Source organism: Trichomycterus rosablanca, chromosome 4, assembly GCF_030014385.1.
Source record: "Trichomycterus rosablanca isolate fTriRos1 chromosome 4, fTriRos1.hap1, whole genome shotgun sequence".
NCBI classification, from domain to species: domain Eukaryota; kingdom Metazoa; phylum Chordata; class Actinopteri; order Siluriformes; family Trichomycteridae; genus Trichomycterus; species Trichomycterus rosablanca.
The window spans coordinates 45,037,371-45,058,541 of record NC_085991.1 but is presented as its reverse complement, the minus strand read 5'-3'; positions in this window follow the sequence as shown (position 1 = coordinate 45,058,541).

The following is a 21,171-nucleotide window of genomic DNA, read 5'->3' as shown; positions in this document are numbered from 1 at the left end:
TTGTAACCAAGTTTTCTATGCAAAAAAATCTAACAATATCTTCTGATTTCTGATGATATTCTCAAGCCCAACAAGCTGTCTAAATAGATATAATGGAAAAGACTCTGGATTGTTTCCCAGCCCCACACTGGAGCTTGGAATGTTCCTTAATGTTGTCAAACATAAAGACAGGCTGGATCTGACAGTAATCCATGAAGATAAATTATCAAGTTGCCTTGTAGGCAGTTTTTTCAAATAGAATAAGAAAGTGTCTTCAAGCTGAAACATGGACATATAAATAATAATTCAAGTCGATCCAGCCCTGACCAGAAAAAAATATATTATTGTCAACTTTTATTATAGTTGATTGTTATTCATTAGTTAGTTTTTTTTAGTTTAAATCAGTATGAGATTTTTTAAAACTTGAATGAAGTTATATTATTAGGTTTTTTTTAGATATGGGCAAAAGTATTAGGACTGGTATTTGTGGCACGGTGGCTCGGTGGGTAGCACTGTTGCCTCACAGCAAGAAGGTCCTGGGTTCGATCCCCAGGTGGGGAGGTCCGGGTTCTTTCTGTATGGAGTTTGCATGTTCTTCCCGTGTCTGTGTGGGTTTTCTGTGGGAGCTCCGTTTTTTTCCCACAGTCCAAAAACAGGTCAGGTTAATTGGAGACACTGAATTGCTGTAAGATAAGATAGACTTTATTGTCATTGTAGTTATACAACAAGACTTTGTTTGGTGAATGTTGTATAGGTGAATGGTTGTGTGTACGTGTGTGTGTGTGTGTATGTGTGTCTGCCCTGCGATGGACTGGCGCCTCGTACAGGGTGTTACTGTGTGCCTTGTGCCCATTGAAATGTTAACATAAATAAAAAAAATAAATAACAGTGTATACTTGTTGCAAATATTTTATTTTTATTTTATTATTATTATTATTTGGAATTTAAAACTACAGTTGATGGGGTAAGTAGAAGTACATAAAGGCACAAAGAATAAAACGCAACTGGAATGGCAAAAGAAATACTGAATAATGTTTTCAAAACAATGAGGTTCTTAATCTTGGAAGTAATTTGCAAAAGCAGATGAACTCATAACGGCTAATTAGGCTTAAACTAATGCCAGTTCCTCAGTCAGCCTGACTTCTGGCTATTCATCTAGTATAACACTATAATAACAACAGAAAAGCATGAAGACGTCCATCATAAAAATCAACATTAAAATTTGCAAGAATAAGGTTTGCTAGGATACTAATATTTATTACAGTGGTCATTACTGAGTCTCAGTGGAACTGTGGAGTTAATACTAATCACACAATATTTATGAGGTAGGAATGGAGTAAATCCTGCCTCATCACATCTCTGTGGTTATTTGATTTTCTTGTAGAAAATTACCAGTCTATGGAGAAACATTTTCTTCCTCCAAATAACCATTGCTCAGGTTCTTCAGATGTTCTTCTCATTTAAAAGGTGAGGAGTTACCTCTGGCTATTTTACATGTTATTTTTAGTATTAGTGAAACATGCAGTGGAAATTCTGGTGTAATATTTAGAAATAATAATGAACACATTACAGAAAGCTTTAACTTTAATATTAACCTTAACTTTGCTCTTTATTTATTTTAATCATTCAGAAATGCCTTGTTTTTGTAAGTCTTAATAACATTAAAGGGCAGCTGTAGCCTAGCGGTTAAGGTACTGGACTACTAATTGAAAGGTTGTTGGTTCAAGCCCCACCACTGACAGGCTGCCACTGTTGGGCCCGTGAGCAAGGCCCTTAACCCTCAATTGCTTAGACAGTATTCTGTCACAGTTCTGTTAGTCACTTGGAAAAAAGCGTCTGTTAAATGCCGAAAAAGTAAACGTTAAAAAATGTGCACCTACAAAACAATGTTCTAACTGTGTGCAGTTGTAGCCTAGCGGGTAAGGTACTGGACTAGTAATCGAAAGGTCGCCTGTTCAAGCCTTACCACTGTGAGGTTGCCACTTGAGCATGGCCCTTAACCCTCAATTGCTTAGACAGTATAGTACTGTAAGTCGCTATGGATAAAAGCATCTGCTAAATGCCGTAAATGTCTGTGCAGGATTCCTAAGTACTCAACGTACCTAAATGTCATTAGTTGTATTGGCTTCTTAAAACTGCCCTTGGGGTGAGTACAGCCCCGGTTCTGGACTGCTTTGCTTCGGGGGGCAGTAAAACCTAATGAGGGGGCATGTTGATAGTCATGTTTTTGAAGCCAGAAATATATTCAAGGCTTGATTTGTGCATGAATGATGACAGCCAAGCTATTGATACTGGCTTAAAGTGATGTATGAGGTAAAGAAATAAAAATGCATGTTTTCGAACTTAAACTTAAAACCCAATGATTAAAAAATACATGTTGATTATGTAAATGGAGAAAAAAGATTATCTAATTGTATTTCATTTTAATACGCCCCCTTAATTAAATTGCCATTACTAATAGAACAACTCTATTTCTTGAAAGGCTTTAATACAAATTTAAGTCAAAGCTGACAAATGTACCTACACACAGACTGAGAATATTCAAACGTGGAAATAGGAATGAGTGAGAATATTTATATTATTGGGAAATTAAAATATAAAGAAAACAAAAGAATACTAATTCTGTAAAAAAAAAGTGTTTACCAGTATACCTGCCTCTCGCTCACACTAACAGAACATATACTGCCGAACTGAACTGTTTGGGGCAGTCTGCCGATTTTTATATGACTCAAAGAGCCAATCAGGAATAAGCAAGGAAATATCTTCACACTGTAAAACAAAATGCATTTTTGTGATTGGTTCAGAGATAATTTTAAAAATAGCCGTTGCTTGCATTGTGCTTGGGGGGGCAAAGACACAATTTGGGGGGGCAATGCCCCCCTCAGCCCCCCCCCTAGCGCCGGCCCTGGGTGAGTAGGTTAATGGGTGACAGAGTGATGAGCTGGCTCACCTTGTGCTTTGTGTGTTTCTGGGCAGCTTCCAGGATGAAGCGGTTAGCAAAGATGAATGAATAGAAAACTAGCCTAAAGATGAAGTGTTGAACTGAGGCCCAGTAGTGTGCTCTTCCAAAAGGTTTTTTTCTTTTTTACTTTTTTTGTGAAAAATAGTGCTGACACATCAACAACTGTGGTTTTAAAAGGAAATCTTGGCTGTTTTGTGGTTTTAGTTGAGTTCAGCAACCATAATTCTTTTACTGGTTTATATTAGTGTCCTAATCTTCTGTCAGAAAGGAGAAAAAACATGAGACAGAAGAGAATAAGAAGCTTGTGTTTTATGAGCACTTGTAGTATTTTGGCTTTAATCTGTGCTAGCAGGACTTCTATTTATGCTTAGAAGCTGACAATTGTGAGAAACAAAGTCAAAGTGCACAACGTGAATCAATTTTAATATATGCACTAAAAGGATTGTTTGATAGGGCTAGTTTATTAAAAGTCGATGAAACAGTGGTCTCTTGCCAAAGTTGGGACGAAAACCCATCTGTATGTTCCTTATGGTACCTCAAATCCACAATCAAGTTTGGTGCAGATCACATAGACAAAAGAAAAGAAGGACAGCTGTTTAAAGATTGAGGGCATTTGTTTTCTCAGGTGATTTTCCAGGTATTAAAATCATTCAAGTCATTCACATCTAATTTATTAGTTTAAATGAGTTTAAATAATTGACGTATTTGACATGTAAGAATATTAAATTAAATTCACCAAATCAATTTTAGCCTTTAACGAGGTGGTATGTTCCCTAGTCATTTACTTCAGAATGCAGTTGACTAAGCTGTTTAGTGTTTCTTTGTTTATTAGGATTTTAACGTCATGTTTTTTTCATGTATTTTCTCCCCATTTTCCTCCCGATTTAGCGCACTCAATTTTGTCTTCAGATTGCATTCGAGGAGAGCACGTCGCTGTACACGCCTCTAACGACATGTGTACAGCCCTCCTCTTCTCTCCCGTGCTTTATGCACAGGCGTCTCTTCCGCTAATCGGGGTCCTTACACAGCGTATGAAGACCCACCCACCCACACATAGTCCGGCCCCCACCCTGCAGATATGGTGGCCAATCAGTATCTGCTGCAGGCACTGCCAATTATGAGTTTCGAATTGGTTTTTGAAGTTTTGAGTTGATTTTCAAAAACTCGGTGCTGGTGTGCTAGCGGAATATCCCACTGCGCCACCTGGGCGCCCCGTCATGTTTTACTCTTTGGTTACATTCATGACAGGAACGGTAGTTACTCATTACACAAGATTCATCAGTTCACAAGGTTATATCGAGCACAGTCTTGGACAATTTTGTATTTCCAATTCACTTGCATGTCTTTGGACTGTGGAAGGAAACTGGAGCACCTGGCGGAAACCCACACGGACACAGGGAGTCGTACAGTCATTAAACATTCCAGCATAATTCTGAAATAAACGATCACAGCTAAGTAACAGTGGTAGCCTAGTGAGTGGAGCTTTGAGCTATTAGTCAGAAGATTGTCGGTTTAAATCCAGGCTCTGCTATGCATCCACTGTTGGGCCCTTGAGCAAGGCCCTTAACCCTGTCTGCTTCAGGGGCTCCAAACAATGGCTGACCCTGGCTCTGACCCCAGCTTCCAAACAAACTGGGATATGTGGAAGAAATAATTCTGTTATACTGGACATGTGTATATTTATATATGACAAATAAAGGTGTTCTTTATTTTTCTTTTAATCTCTGTCCAAAATAATGTCTATATATTCATGCTTAAAGAAGAGCTGTTGTTTTTGGACAGTGAAATTCTAACTCTACTGGCTGGGGTCATAAAAACCACTCTGACCAGCAGTTCCAGTGTCTTTAACTGTTTTGTTTGTAATAGTGACCTGAACATACCCAGTTTGATCGTTCCCTGCCAGCACTTTGTTTTGTTTATAACATTAAATTGATTTGATACAGCTCATTTTGACCACATCTGAAACATAAACCAGATTCATATTAATTACTTTTCTTTAGTAACCACTTTATCATGACCAGGGACATGGTTGCCTATGAAAGGTATTATTCACTCAGATGTAGGGGGGAAGGGTTATAGTAACTGATCTAACTTCTGGCTTTTTGGGAGGTGGGAAGAAAATGGTGAACCCAGAGAAAACCCAAAAAAGCACAAGTACAAAGTGTATATTCTGTATGTACTGGAAGTATATTAAATAACAAAAATAAGCACTTCTTTATGAAAGGTAGTTGGTAGCACTGTTGGCTCACAGCAAGAAGGGCCTGGGTTCGATTCCTTCCACATGGATCATGAAGTGGTCAAATTATGCATTTTTTGTTTTTCTGTTCATGCAATTTCTCCCTAATTCTCTCCTAATCTAATCATATCCAATTACCCGACTGTAACCTTCTTCCACCGCTGCAGACCTTCACTTCTGGCCAAAAAGCGTCAAACTGTCATACTGTCTCTTCTGACACGTACCATTTTTTTCATCTTCATGGAGATCCATATGGAGATCCATATTACACATGGAGAATCACACACCAATCACTATAATCCACTGTTTCTGTTCATCGATCAGCCAGCCACAACTGCAGCAGGTACTGTTCAGCCATTGTTGCATCCCTTACAGACACACAGCCGATTGTGTGTCTGTGTAGGCGCCCGGTCGGCCGATATCAGAGCTGAGATTCGAACTCAAGCTAAATTATGCATGTTTTCACATTGTATGATTTTAATACTGCTACTTTTGGTTACCTCAAGGTAAATTATTACGCCTACTATGCTTCTGTTTTGAAGCAGCTCTGTTTTTACTCTGTTTTTATTAAAAACTCAAAAAGTATTTAAAGTAATGCTGGCCAGATTTACTGAATGGTTAAAGATTACATTAATCTGCATGAAGCAGCTAAACAGGGGAAGAAAAGCAAAAAGAAACTTTGGATTTAGGATTAATGCCAGTCAGAAAAGCATCTCAGCAACATGCATGAACACATAACAATGAGGAAGCCATGTGGGCTTTTTAACATTGTAAAATCAAAGTAATTTAAAAGCATTATATTACAACGCTGCATTTTTGTTAATGTATGAGAATAAATTGTAAATTATAATTACATTTGTATTGATATTTCTAAATTGATAACACATTGCAGAGGGGCTAGAAAAACTAATTAGGTTGTGCGTAATGGTTTTAAGTTACAGTTTATTTATGAGTTGGACATTATTACTCAAGACTTGGCCATTTTACACCAGTTTTGACCACAAGTTCGCATTAAATGTGATTTTTATAAATATCAGAATATATCCCCAGAACAATCACAGGACAGGTTGTTAAGGAAAATGTCTGGTTTTTATTAGGAGCAGAGGAAACATAGTAAAACAAACGATCTGAGTCTGTGGTGCTTTACATGATTCTCTCAGCTGAAACCAAAATTGGTGGTCTGGAGCTTTTCAGCTTCTAACGTAACCTGAGTCACAAAGGCTATACTACCTTAAAGCATAAATGTGCAAATATGTGTAATAATATGTACTGCTGCACATGAACAATGTTATTTAAATTAAAGACATAAACTGATGTCTTAAAAAATGTGCATAACAATGACTACTTCACAACAATTGTGTATGTGACATTACATGGCTAATGATTGCTACTCATAGTACAGTGGCAGATGTGGACAGGCATTAAGACCTGAGTGACTTTCATGAGGACCAAAGTGTATTGGCCAGATGACCAACAGCATGAGGTGCTCACAGGCAGCCATAGTGAGTACCAACTAATCAATCAACGGTTAAAGGAAGGACAAACCACAAACTGCCAACAGGCTGCTGAGTGGCCAAGACTCACTGGTGCCAGAAGACATGACGGCAGCTGGTATGGACCAACAGAAGAGCTACTGTGGCTCAAACTGCAGATCATTTGTGGTGGGAATATGAATACTTGCAATCATGTCCTAAGCATATTTTGTATTATAGGACTGTGTGGTTACAGGCCAGTCAAAGTGCCCATGCTAACTGTTGTTCACCATCAAAACTTCTAACTGATGATTCAGTTACTTTATGTCTTCAAACTACTAAGATTAATTGTTTTAGTGGAATCAGATGTTGTCCCTGTTTTTCTGGATTATAAACCTGCAGCCATAAGATTTTGCGAATAACAGTAAAGATCCATGGTTGAATTTATTTATTTATTACAAAACTATTAAAAATGCATTTAAACACTGAAAACAAAAAGAACAACATATGAGAATATTAAACCATTAATTCTATTTCCTCAGCTGCTCCCATTAGGGGTCGCCGGCGGATCGTGATCCGCATTATTGATTTGGCACAGTTTTTACGCCGGATGCCCTTCCTGACACGACCCTCCCTATTTATCCGGGCTTGGGACCGGCACCACAAAGCACTGGTTTATGCATCCTAGCGGCTAGGTGCCTATAGGACAATTCAGTGTCTCCAGTTAGCCGGGCTGCATGTTTTTGGACTGTGGGAGGAAACCGGAGCACCCGGAGGAAACCCACGCGGACACGGGGAGAACATGCAAACTCTGCACAGAAAGGACCCGGACCTCCCCACCTGGGGAACCCAGGACCTTCTCGCTGTGAGGCGACAGTGCTACCCACTTAGCCACCGTGCCACCCAATATTAAACCATTAATTAATTAATATGAATGAAATGTTTTTAAGTTAATAAATTTCAAGCTGTATTAATAAAATGTTTACTATATCAATTGCAGCAATAAAATATAAAACCATAGAACATTTCCTTTTACCATGTAAAAATACATTTATTATTTTTAATGTAGTTTTTACCTAAAATTAACTAAAATTCTTCATCTTTGAGCATTTAACCTTATCTTGGAGCATTAGATTATCTACACATCCCACAAACTTACAAAACTGTTGCACTTTCACGAAAAAATTCATCCTACTTTATGATGTATCATATGCTTATCTCACATCTTGAATATTTTGTATTGTTTTTTATTTTATATTTATATTGTGCCACAGTCAGCTCTGGCTTGCTTATTTACCATCCTGACTCGGACCTCTGTACCGCTGTTTCTGGATACTTTTACATGCTAAATTGCAACAGTACCCTCTATCATTTATTCTTTTATTCATTATCTGGTTTACAACCATTTTATCCTGGTCAGGGTTTTGGTGTATACTGCATTAATAAAACTAATTAATTTTACTATTGCAGCATGAATGCTGTGACTGACTAAACCAAATTTTCTGTTACCAGTTTGCTGTAATTTTATAACAAGCCCCAAAGAAAAGAAGTACAGAGCTCCTACCTCAGTAAGCTGTCCAAGATGAGTCCAGGGTTTCTGTTGGGTCTGGGGTTTGCTTTACACATTCAGTAAGTTTAGTCTCTGCCCACTGACGGCTCTATAACTCCAAACTGCTGGTACTGATGAGTCAGTCCTTCTTTAGTTTTTACACCTCTCTCTCTCTCTGTCTCTCTCTCTCTGTCTCTCTGTCTGTGTGTGAACCAGAAGTAGAGAAATGACAGCTCATATAAATTTACTGTACATAGATATAAAGTATTCAAGCCCCTTTAACTTTTTATGGTGTATTCGTGTACACACATTGTATTGTGGATTTCATTTTGAATGGATTTAATTGCCATTTGTACCCATAAATCTACACTTAGTCACACATAGTAAAGTGAAAAATGTTTTAGAAATTTTAAGATGCTATTCCCTGTTTTACATCATAGTTTTACATTTATTTTATTATAACATCTAAAGGAGCACAAAAGTTGGCATTCTCCTATTTTATTGGATCGTTGTTAGGTCACAATGGCAGAGCCAGAGACACATCCAGAAGCTATATATAACTATATATTTAAAATACATATTCAAAACTGGGTTATGCAAGGTTTTGGTATGGAATATGCGTTGTTTTTACGAGTACTTGGTAGCATCTTAAGCTTAAGGGCCGTATGTTGGTGCAGCTGTCCTTGGTCAGGAGTGGAGGTTTGCAGCAGTAGAGGAAGCAAAATGCGTTTGGGTAATTGGATACAACTAGATTGGGAGGAAAATTGGGGAAAATGCATTAAAAACAGAAGTCAAGGTTACAGAGCCAGCTAACCAAGGTGATTGGTGTGTTGATGCGCTTCAAGGTGGTTTCAACAAGTAACACAGTCACTAATACAGCCATTGTCACATGAAAGCCGCCAATTCTGGGTATTACAAAGCTGCTTGGTGATAATGTCTATTGAGAAAAGCGTTCAATAAATAAAACTGATTAGAGTTCCAATTAATTTACTACTACAGGGCTCACAGGTCACACGGTGGCTCAGTAAGTAGAACTGTCGCCTCACAGCAGGAAGGTCCTGGGTTCGATTCACAGGGGGAGTGGTCTGTGTCCTTTGTGGGTGGATTTGGCATGTTCTCTCCATGTCCACCTGGGTTTTCTCTCGGTGCTTTGGTTTTCTTCCATAGTACAAAGACATGTAGTCAGGTTAATTGGAGATACTAAAATTTGTCCTGTGTGTGTGTGTGTGTGTATGTGTGTGTTTACCCTGTAAATGACTGGCAACCTCTCCTGGGGTGTTTCCTACTTTTCGCACATCAAGCTAATCAACATTGGTGGTGCGCCAAACCTAAACAATCATCAGTTTATAACTCATAAGGACCAACCTAGAAAAAGTCAATACTTGTAAGGGTAATTTTATTACACTGTAAACAAATACAGTAACACACAAGTACATAAGTGTGTGTGTGTGTGTGTGTGTGTGTGTGTGTGTGTGTGTGTGTGTGTGTGTGTGTGTGTGTGTGTGTGTGTGTGTGTGTGTGTGTGGTAGGGGGTCCTGGTTTGATGTGCAGGGTAATTGATGCCAGACTCTGCCAAGGTTGAGCAATTTGCTTAGGGGTTTCCAAAACATACTAAAATGTTGTAACATCAGAAAACAGCCTAGTTTTATTTGAATGCTGTATAAAAAAGGGTATAACTCCACCTAATAGCCAGGATGTGGTGTTCTCTTTAAGGTCACAAGTTGTTTGTTTTTTCAGTCTTCCTCCAGTACAACTACCAATTATTACTGGGCACCATCTGAAATAACACTAAGACACCATTAAAATGTTAAGAATAAATATAAAAATATAAGAATACAGCATTTAATTTTAATTATTGTAATTATTTACCTTTTCAGTCTAATAGACCTGCACTGAGAAGCTCTAAACTTTTTTAGAGGTGTTCATTTCAATAAGAAATAATAATATAATAATAATACAATTTTATTTTTAAGCATCTTTTAAGAAACTCAAGAACGCTGTACAACTACAGGCCTAAAACAGCATGTAAATTAATCAACAAAAATAAATAAATAAAGTAACAGACAAACATAAACCATGTTTTATGGACTTCACTTTGTGTACAGGAGTAAAGCCATGCTGAAACAGAAATTGGCCTACCCCAAACTGTTACCACAAAGTTAAGGCATATAATTTATTTTAAATAATTGATTTTTTTTTACACCCTTTAGCAATGGGTGTGTGTGTGAATGATTAAAGTCAGTAGTGTTGACAATATCTGGCCTAGTGCTCTGTATTACTATTATATACTGAACAAAGATAATAGCCAGGAGCAAATTAAAGTCATAAACCAGCATGCTCCCTCCACCAAGCTTCACAGCAGTGTATTACCTTCTACTTTATCAATGTGCTTTTATGTTGAAAAGTTGAACTTTTTATTGTTAATCCATAGTACAGCCTTTCTCAACCGGGGTGCCGTCCGGCTTCGTCAGGGGTGCCGTCAAAAATATTCTGACGTTACTGATATTGAAAATGAAATAAATTTAAAATACAAAAAAGTCAACTTATCATGAAAATGTGGACCATTAGCCGCCTCAAACATCAAAATTTGTCTCACACGCCCCTTTCCCCATGATACAACGTCAACGCGGGTTGCGTGCGTTGCCTATAGTGATGAGTCGTTCGCGAACGATCCGATTCTATTGAACGGCTCTTTAAAATGAACAAAAGGAACCGAGTCGCGCCTCTGGGAGCCGTTATAATATATATTTATATTTCTGTGCTGTTCTTTCCGCTTCCATCCGTAGAGGGAATTAGAATCATAATAAATAAGAGCTGTTTATTGTCGAAATTCAAATCACTTTCAGTATCGCGGACAGAGCAAGCGACACACACACGCACACACACAGAGAGAGAGAGAGAGAGAGAGAGAGAGAGAGAGGTAATTACCTCACTAATGTAAATATTATAATTTTTATTGTTATTATTTAGCACTGTTTTTATTAATATTTTATTCTATTTTATATTTTTGCACATGTAACTGTTTTGTATATACTTTATTTGTTCTTTTTTATTGTTATTTTTATTATTTCTCTGTAACTGAGCTTTGGCAATACGAATGTCCTTATCTGTCATGCCAATAAAGCTTCATTTGAGTTTAAGTTTGAGAGCCGTAACCGAGCTACAGAGAAACCATGCAGACAATGAGCAGTGCTAGTGGTATAAACTATAAATTCATTCATTCATTCATTTATTTTATTTCGGTTTTTTCCTCTTTCAACATTTATACATCTATGTTGTTTATACATCCATATTTGTACTAACCGAAAAGGTGTAGTCTGAAGCGTTAGCTTATTTTGACTACCCTTTTTAATACTTATACAATTTTTTTATTTCTGTTTATAAGTAACACAAATAATTATCAAAAAAGAAAAAAAAAAAAAATATATATATATATATATACATAATATATATAAATATACATATATACACATACATACACATATACATATACATATATACATACATACACATCTACATACACATACACACATATACATATAAATAAAAATAGAAAACTTAATAATAAAAACAAATCAACATGTCAAAAACATTTCATACATAATAATAATCAATCCTCAGTTTAATAAGTACTGACCACCTTATTTTTAAACATTTTTTTAAATTTACCGAGTGAGCAACACATTCTTAAATCTTTATCAAAGCTGTTCCACAACTGTACCCCTTTAGCAGATATACACCTATCTTTTAGATTTGTCCTTACTCTTATTTTTTTAAATATACCTGTTCTCCTAAGTCCATATTTGCTCTCTTTTATTTCAAACAGCCCCTGAATAGAGTTTGGAAGTAAATTATTTTGTGCTTTGTACATTATCTGTGCAATATTAAAATCGACTAGATCACTAAATTTTAAAACCTGCAATTTGGTAAATAGTTGCTTGGTTGGTGCATAATAATCCAATCGATTTATAATTCTTAAAGCTTTTTTCTGTAGCATGAATATTGGTTTAATATTGGTTTTGTATGTGTTTCCCCATACCTCCACACAGTAAGTCATATATGGAACTATGAAAGAACAATATAATATATAGAGTGATTGTTTATTCAAAATATCTTTGGTTTTATACAATATTGCAATAGTTTTAGACATTTTTGTTTTCACATTACTTATGTGTTGGTTCCAACATAATTTATGGTCAATTATTACGCCCAAAAATTTATTTTCATACACCCTTTCTATTTCAACATCATTGATCATAATTTTAACTTCATTCTTAATTTTTCGATTTCCAAAAAGTATAAATTTTGTTTTATTTAAATTCAATGATAGCCTGTTAATATCAAACCATATCTTTAACACATTCAATTCACTTTCCACTATATTCAGAAGCTGTTCCAAATTTGTCCCAGAACAATATAAACTAGTGTCATCAGCAAATAAAACAAATTTTAACAATTTAGACACTGTACAGATATCATTCATATACAATATAAACAACTTAGGTCCAAGCACTGAACCTTGTGGAACACCACAAGTGACTTTCATTAGTTTTGATTTAATGTTATTTATTTGTACATATTGATATCGTTCATCTAAGTAACTCTTGAGCCATAAATATGCTACTCCTCTAAAACCATATCTCTCCATTTTGTCCATTAATAAATCATGGTCAATAGTGTCAAATGCTTTTTTTAAGTCTATAAAAACCCCAACAGTGTATTCTTTGTTATCTATTGCAGTTGTAATCTCTTCTACCAGTTGCATCACTGCCATCGAAGTGGACCTATTTGTTCTAAAGCCATACTGATGTTCACTCAATAAATTATGTTTTTCTATAAATTTATCAAGCCTATCTACAAATAGTTTTTCTAGAATCTTTGAGAACTGGGAGAGCAGGGAAACTGGTCTATAATTGGAGAACTGATGTCTGTCACCATTTTTATAAATCGGAATAATTTTTGCTGTTTTCATTTCATTAGGAAATACACCTGTTTGAAAGGACGGATTGCAGATATATGTAAACGGTTTCACAATAGATTCTATGATAGTTTTAACCAATGTCATATCAATTTCAGTCCAATCAGTGGACTTTTTATTTTAAAATTTTTTTACAATATCCAGTATTTCATTTTCATCAGTTCTCCGTATAAAAATTTGGTGGGGGTTTTTATAAGCAATATCTTTATCTACACCCTTCTTATTTTTTGGCTCCACAATTTCTTTTGCTAAATTAAACCCAACTTTTGCAAAATATTCATTAAATTCATTCACTATTTTCTTCGTATTATTTATCATTGTATTCTTTTCATTAATGAAATAATCTGGGCTATCTCTTTTTGTACTCTTTTTAATAATGTTATTTAGTACACTCCATGTTCGTTGGGTGTTATTCCTATGCTGTTCCAATAGTTTCTGATAGTATTCCTTCTTACTAAATCTCATAACACTTATTAGTTTATTTTTATATATTTTATATTTGTTTTCTATTTCTTTTGTTCTATACTTTATAAATCTCTTATATAATAAATGTTTCTTTTTACATGCATTTGCTATTCCCTTAGTAATCCATGGTTTATCAGCATATTTATACCTTCTTGTAACTTTTCTTAACGGACAATTTTTTTCATATAACTGAACAAATGTGAACATAAAAGCATCATAAGCCTTGTTTGGATCATCGTTTGCATAAACCTCTGTCCAATTTTGTTTCATTAATTCCACCTTGAGGGCAGTGATAGTTTCTGGAGTTTTATGTCTGATCACATTAAAATGGTTTAATCTGTATTTATTTTCTACCTTTAAACATTTTTGAATAATTGCAAAAACTGGAAGATGGTCACTTATATCATTTATAAGCAATCCACCTACAATTGTTCCTTCAATTCTATTCGTAAATATATTGTCGATCAAAGTTGCAGTGTCCGTTGTTATTCTTGTTGGTTTTGTAATCACTGGAAACAGGTTGTTGCTGTACAATTGTACTGATAAAATCTATTGTACTTCTATGTCTATTTGGATTTAACAAATCGATATTAAAATCACCACATACAATTTGTACCTTATCATCTCTCAATTTCTCAATCAAACCAGCTAATTTATCATTAAATGAGGTCATTAAACAAGTCCCTGGTGTTCTATATACACAGCTGATTAATATATTTTTTGATTGTTTTATATCGATTTCTATAGTTATACATTCTAATATATTTTCTATTGTAGTTGACATACTTTTAACCATACTACATTTTAGATCTGTATCAACATACAGGGCAACTCCTCCTCCAATTTTATTGTTCCGATTAACTGTAAAAAGCTCATATCCATCCAATCCCACGTCATTTACATTTATCATTATCAAGCCAAGTTTCAGACACCGCAATAACATTAAACTTTTTAAATTTTCGTAAATAGTCCTTTATTTTAGTAAAGTTTCTATAGAGACTTCGGCTATTAAAGTGTATTATTGATAGAGCACCTTCCATATTCACATTATTGTTAAACTGTTCCTCGGTGTAATACTCACAATGATAATTGATATTATTGTAGAAATGAATTTCTGGATCAATGTCATTTCCAAACTCATACATCTTCCGTTCAGTATTATCAAATGTTTTAAAACTCAAATGATCGTACTCACTCCATAGTTTGTGTGGAAGGTCCCCCACACTATCCTTATTATCTATAAACTCTTTATCATTAACATCACTAAATGGAAATAAATAATCCTCATTAAGGTCTGCCATTTTGTAAGGTCTAATTAATATACAGTCACACAATCCAAATTACAATAATACACAGCGATCCAATACAAAATAAGCAGTATGCTTTATATAATTCTTCATTTGTATGGGTTCAAATCTTTCAATTCTTTTATCATAATTACTTTGGCTTCCTCCGGTGTTCCGTTTAGCCGTATCATTACTTTACAGTTCCTAGTCCATGTGGCTTGTATTTTATGTTGTTTTCTAAGTATACGTGCTTGTCTTGCAATATCTGCAGTCTTTTTGGTAAGATTCTCATTGATGTACACTCCTGTTCCCTTCAGCTTCTTTGCCTGCCTCAGTAGTTCAGTCTTGTGCTTTCCATTCACAAACCTGACCACTATGGCAGGCTTTGTTTTGCTGTTTTTTCTGGGCAGGGTATAGCAAGCTGAAATATTGTTAGTTTGTAAGTTTATATTCTTGCTTTCAAAAAACTTTTTAACCTGCCATTCCAGAGATTTTAGTTCCTCTGATGAGACGTCTTCACCATCTTTGCATTCAGCTACACTGGCGTAGGATCTATGTGAAGTTTCCAGTCCGCTTATTATTAAATCCTCCATCTTTGTATGCTGTTCCAGGTCATCAATTCTTCGTTCTAATCCATAAATGATTTTATCTTTTTCTTTAACTATGGTCTTTAACTCTTTAACTTCATCCATTAAGTCCAGTAGCATACTCCAGTAGCTGTTTCACCACTTTACTCAGTTCAACAGACATAAAATCCAGAGATTTTCTTATCTCTTCCATTTCCTCAGATATATTATTAACTTTCTTGGGTGGCATGTTGTCCAGTGTCCTTGTTTATGGTAGTTAGTACAGTATAAATGGCGTAACAGCCTTAGAACATAATAGATAGCTTAGCTTAGCATATCCTCGCAGCGGCATAGACAGTGTATCGGTCCAGCCTCACAACACAGCCCCGCAGCGATGTTAACAGCGTTGTGAAAAGCCGAGCAACGCACAAATCTCCGCTTAAAGAAAATGTAACTTACTTACATAACTAAATGATACAAATGATACATAACTAAATGATACAAAGCAAAGAAATACGACTACTTATAAATAACTTGTTGACGCTGTTGACGCTCGCACATCCGCACATCCTTCCTGTAAATGGTATTATACTAAAAATAAACTATAAACTTGTTTAATGATGTTAAATCTGGTGCTTTCATGGCGCTTATGTTTTAAAGCAGAAACAAACACAGGCTCATCTCTGCACAAGAGAGGATTTTTCTAAAACTTAATGCAATGCAACCACAGTACGTCTCTTCCCTGTTGTGTTTTTGTGTGTTAGCAGTCCGAGCATGGCTGGATTACTGACCGGGCCAGTGGGGCCAGCGCCCAGGGGCCCTTGAGGTCAGGGGGCCCCGGGGGGGCCCTGGCCCAAAACATTTTGCGATGCCTATCAACATTTATGATACAATATATTTTTATTTCCGAGGGCCCTCCATTTTAAGGATCCTCTGATTATTAGGGACTTTGACCCCAGGGCCTCTTGGGGCCCCTAGCCATGCTTTTGGGGCCCCTAGCCATGCTTTTGGGCCCCTTATGAAAATGGATGAGGCGTTGTGGCACTGCTCTGACTTCGACTTCTGGCTATTAGGGGTCCTAGGAAAGAGGGGGGCATATTTTTAGAGGGCCCTGGTTATGAGAGCCCCTACCAGGGGGCCCTAGAGAAGAGCAGAGCATACCATTAGAGGGCCCTTGATCACGAGGGCCCCTGCTATGGGGCCCTTGACTTCCATAGAAGTCATTTACCATGGCCCCTTGACTTTCTAGGGACCTACAAATTGCCAGGCAAGCTACCATATTTCATATTTCATTCAGGATTAGGATGCGCCAAAACCGCCTGAACTCACTGTCACTTCTGGCCATTGAATCAGATTTGGTCAGACAGCTTAATTTTGATGAATTAGTGGATGACTTTGCAAGAAAGAAGAGTAGAAAGAAACTTATATAAAATAGATTCTTGTGTTAGGGTTAGTTATTGACAGGTTGTTTAATGTATTAATTTATTTATGTTTTTGGAGGGGGGGGGGGGGGGGGGGGGGGGGCGCGGGGCCCAGACTATTCTTAATCCGTCCTTGAGTCCGAGGGATGCAGAGTGTAAGTTTTTTAATACATTTTAGACTGGGGTGACTTGAGATTTTGAATACTTTTAAAAGGTGCCGTGACTGAAAAAAGGTTGAGAAACACTACCATAGAACACTACCCTCAAACGACAGTTCATTATCTGTTCTATTTCCGGGGGCGATTGTTGCGGATGGCGAGAGTAGCCTGTCATGTAGTGGCATCTAGTTCTCGTTTCTGTACTATCCCTTTTTCTATCTACTTTCTCCACTAGAGGTTGCAGATGTCTTAGTGTCCTTTATAGTCTACTTTGTTTCTTATAAATTGGCTGCTCATTTGTTTGCAATAGTCCCCCTTTTTGTTAGTGGCTTTTAGTCATAATATTGTTCTACCTTGATTAGATGTTTGCAAGTTGGTTTTACTTCTATTCTTGCAGGTGTGTGGGGATCCACCTTGCACTTTCTGCAGCTTAGTGTGTTCCAGCCCTGTTACACAATAATTCTTTTGTTTTTCTAACCTCATTTAACATTACAAAGATCTTACATTTTCTCTACATTTTCTCAGTTGCTCAAATTGTATTTTGTCTACAAATGTTTTTAGTCGATTTGGATAAAAGAGTCTGCTAATGCCTTAAATGTAAATGTTTGCTAAATGCATGGTTTTTAAATGCCACAAATGATCCAATCATTTTATGCTAACATATAAGTGCATTGTTTGTTATATGTGTGAAGTGTTAAATATGTAAAGTATTTCTGTAGTAATATTCAAATCTATGTGCTATATCTTTACCATTAAAACTAAACAAGGCACTGTGTATAATAAATCTGAAACTGTGCAGCTCTTTTTTTTATAGTGCATGGTTTATCTAGGCTTATTTACAAGGGCTGGTTTGTCATGACATCCAGTTCTTGTTTCTGTACTATCTCTTTTCTATCGACTCTCTCCTCTGCAGGTTGTGGAGGTTTTTATGTATTTCCTATAATACTTATTCATTTGCAATAATCCCATTTTAGTGGCTTTTTAGTTACAGTATTGATTAGATATTTGCAAGTTGGTTCTGTTTCTATTCTTGCATAAAAGCATTCTTGGATAAAAGTCTGCTAAATGCCAAAAATTATCCAATTATTTTTTTGCTAACATATACTGTAAGTACATTGTTTGTTGTGAATACAAAGTATTTCTGTAGTAATATTCAAATCATGTGCTATATATTTACTATTAAAACTAAACAAAACACCATGTATAATAAATCTAAACTCTGCATCTCTTTCAGTAATTTTTATAGCACATGGTTTTTCTAGCCTCACAGTTGCATGGAGTTTTATTCACCAATAAAAAAGTACAGGCTACCAAGCATATGGGTCACCCTTAAAACTGCTGTGGGTTTTGAGCTGTTTTGGAACATAGGATGCCACAAAAACATGACATATTTTGTTTGTGGGCATACTTTCTTACCACAAAGTATGCCCATACTTTATACTTTGTTTTCATGTGTCATCATGTAAGTGAACAAATGTTAACATCGACATGTTTTACTGGAAGAAAAACAGCAAAACCCAGCAGTAAGAACAATAATCCTAATCTGGATTACCTCTTTGACTAAAATAACAGGTGTTCCTTGCACAAATAGACCTACTGTGACCCAAAAGTGAGTGTATGGTGAGTGTGTTTTCTTTAGAATAGTACTTGGAGGTTTTAATGTGCTTAGGGGTGCAAGTTTGAAAACCGCTGGGTTAGGTAGTGCTCAACTCTAGGCTAAAGCGCCCTCTAGTGGTGATCAGAACTACAGCGACCACACACCATAATAATAATAATAATAATAATAATAATAATAATAATAATAATAATAATAATAATAATAATAATAATAATAATAATAATAATAATAATAATAATAATAATAATAATAATAATAATAATAATAATAATAATAATAATAATAATAATGCTTTTCTCAATCATAGCTTGTTAATGGTGTTAATTGTTGAGTACTAATGGTGCTTTGTCAATTTGACCATCATTGCCCTGCCCATTGCCATTTTTGATTTCACTTCACCAGCACATTCTGTAGTATTAGGCACTTTACTTCCCAAATATAAGAAAGAGTCCGCTTGTTCCAATCTTACCCAACACTGACAAGTGATAAAGAACATGACTCTCCTTGATCAGACCTGGTGTAAACCTGGCTCTCCATGATCAGATGGGGGGCAAGCAAGGGATTCACAATCTGAGTGTCTAATGTTGACATGTGTATAGATAGGTATATAGATATATGTTGTTTGTTTGATGTGAGCTGTTGTAACAAACACATTTCCTGCAAAGGATCAATAAAGTATCTATCTATCTATCTATCTATCTATCTGTCTGTCTGTCTGTCTGTCTGTCTGTCTGTCTGTCTGTCTGTCTGTCTATCTATCTATCTATCTATCTATCTGCAGGCTGGGAGATGGAGGAAAAACATGTGAATTTGTGTCACCATATGGACTGGAGCACCTGGCTCTCCTTGATCAGATTGGGGGGGGGGGGGGTGTTGCAAGCAGCAAGGGATTCACAATGTCTAGTGTTTACATATACAGGGGTTGGACAAAATAACTGAAACACCTGGTTTTAGACCACAATAATTTATTAGTATGGTGTAGGGCCTCCTTTTGCGGCCAATACAGCGTCAATTCGTCTTGGAAATGACATATACAAGTCCTGCACAGTGGTCAGAGGGATTTTAAGCCATTCTTCCTGCAGGATGGTGGCCAGGTCACTACGTGATGCTGGTGGAGGAAAACGTTTCCTGACTCGCTTCTCCAAAACACCCCAAAGTGGCTCAATAATATTTAGATCTGGTGACTGTGCAGGCCATGGGAGATGTTCAACTTCACTTTCATGTTCATCAAACCAATCTTTCACCAGTCTTGCTGTGTGTATTGGTGCATTGTCATCCTGATACACGGCACCGCCATTGGATGCACATGGTCCTCCAGAATGGTTCGGTAGTCCTTGGCAGTGACGCGCCCATCTAGCACAAGTATTGGGCCAAGGGAATGCCATGATATGGCAGCCCAAACCATCACTGATCCACCCCCATGCTTCACTCTGGGCATGCAACAGTCTGGGTGGTACGCTTCTTTGGGGCTTCTCCACACCGTAACTCCGGATGTGGGGAAAACAGTAAAGGTGGACTCATCAGAGAACAATACATGTCTCACATTGTCCACAGCCCAAGATTTGCGCTCCTTGCACCATTGAAACCGACGTTTGGCATTGGCACGAGTGACCAAAGGTTTGGCTATAGCAGCCCGGCCGTGTATATCGACCCTGTGGAGCTCCCGACGGACAGTTCTGGTGGAAACAGGAGAGTTGAGGTGCACATTTAATTCTGCCGTGATTTGGGCAGCCGTGGTTTTATGTTTTTTGGATACAATCCGGGTTAGCACCCGAACATCCCTTTCAGACAGCTTCCTCTTGCGTCCACAGTTAATCCTGTTGGATGTGGTTTGTCCTTCTTGGTGGTATGCTGACATTACCCTGGATACCGTGGCTCTTGATACATCACAAAGACTTGCTGTCTTGGTCACAGATGCGCCAGCAAGACGTGCACCAACAATTTGTCCTCTTTTGAACTCTGGTATGTCACCCATAATGTTGTGTGCATTGCAATATTTTGAGCAAAACTGTGCTCTTACCCTGCTAATTGAACCTTCACACTCTGCTCTTACTGGTGCAATGTGCAATTAATGAAGATTGGCCACCAGACTGGTCCAATTTAGCCATGAAACCTCCCACACTAAAATGACAGGTGTTTCAGTTATTTTGTCCAACCCCTGTATATATTATAGATGTTCCTGTGATTTTTTTTTTAGCTTGTTTTTTATAATGTGTCAGTGGCTGTTGTATGTATGTAACACTTTGTTTGTCTGATGTGAGCTGTTTTAACAAAGAAATTTCCTGCAAAGGATCAATAAAGAATCTATCTATCTATCTATCTATCTATCTATCTATCTATCTATCTATCTATCTATCTATCTATCTATCATCTATCTATCTATCTACAATTCACAAGGGAATTGGAAATGACTAGGGTGGGAGATGGAGGAAAAATATGTGAATATGTGTCGCCATATCATGGACTGGAGCATGTAAACTG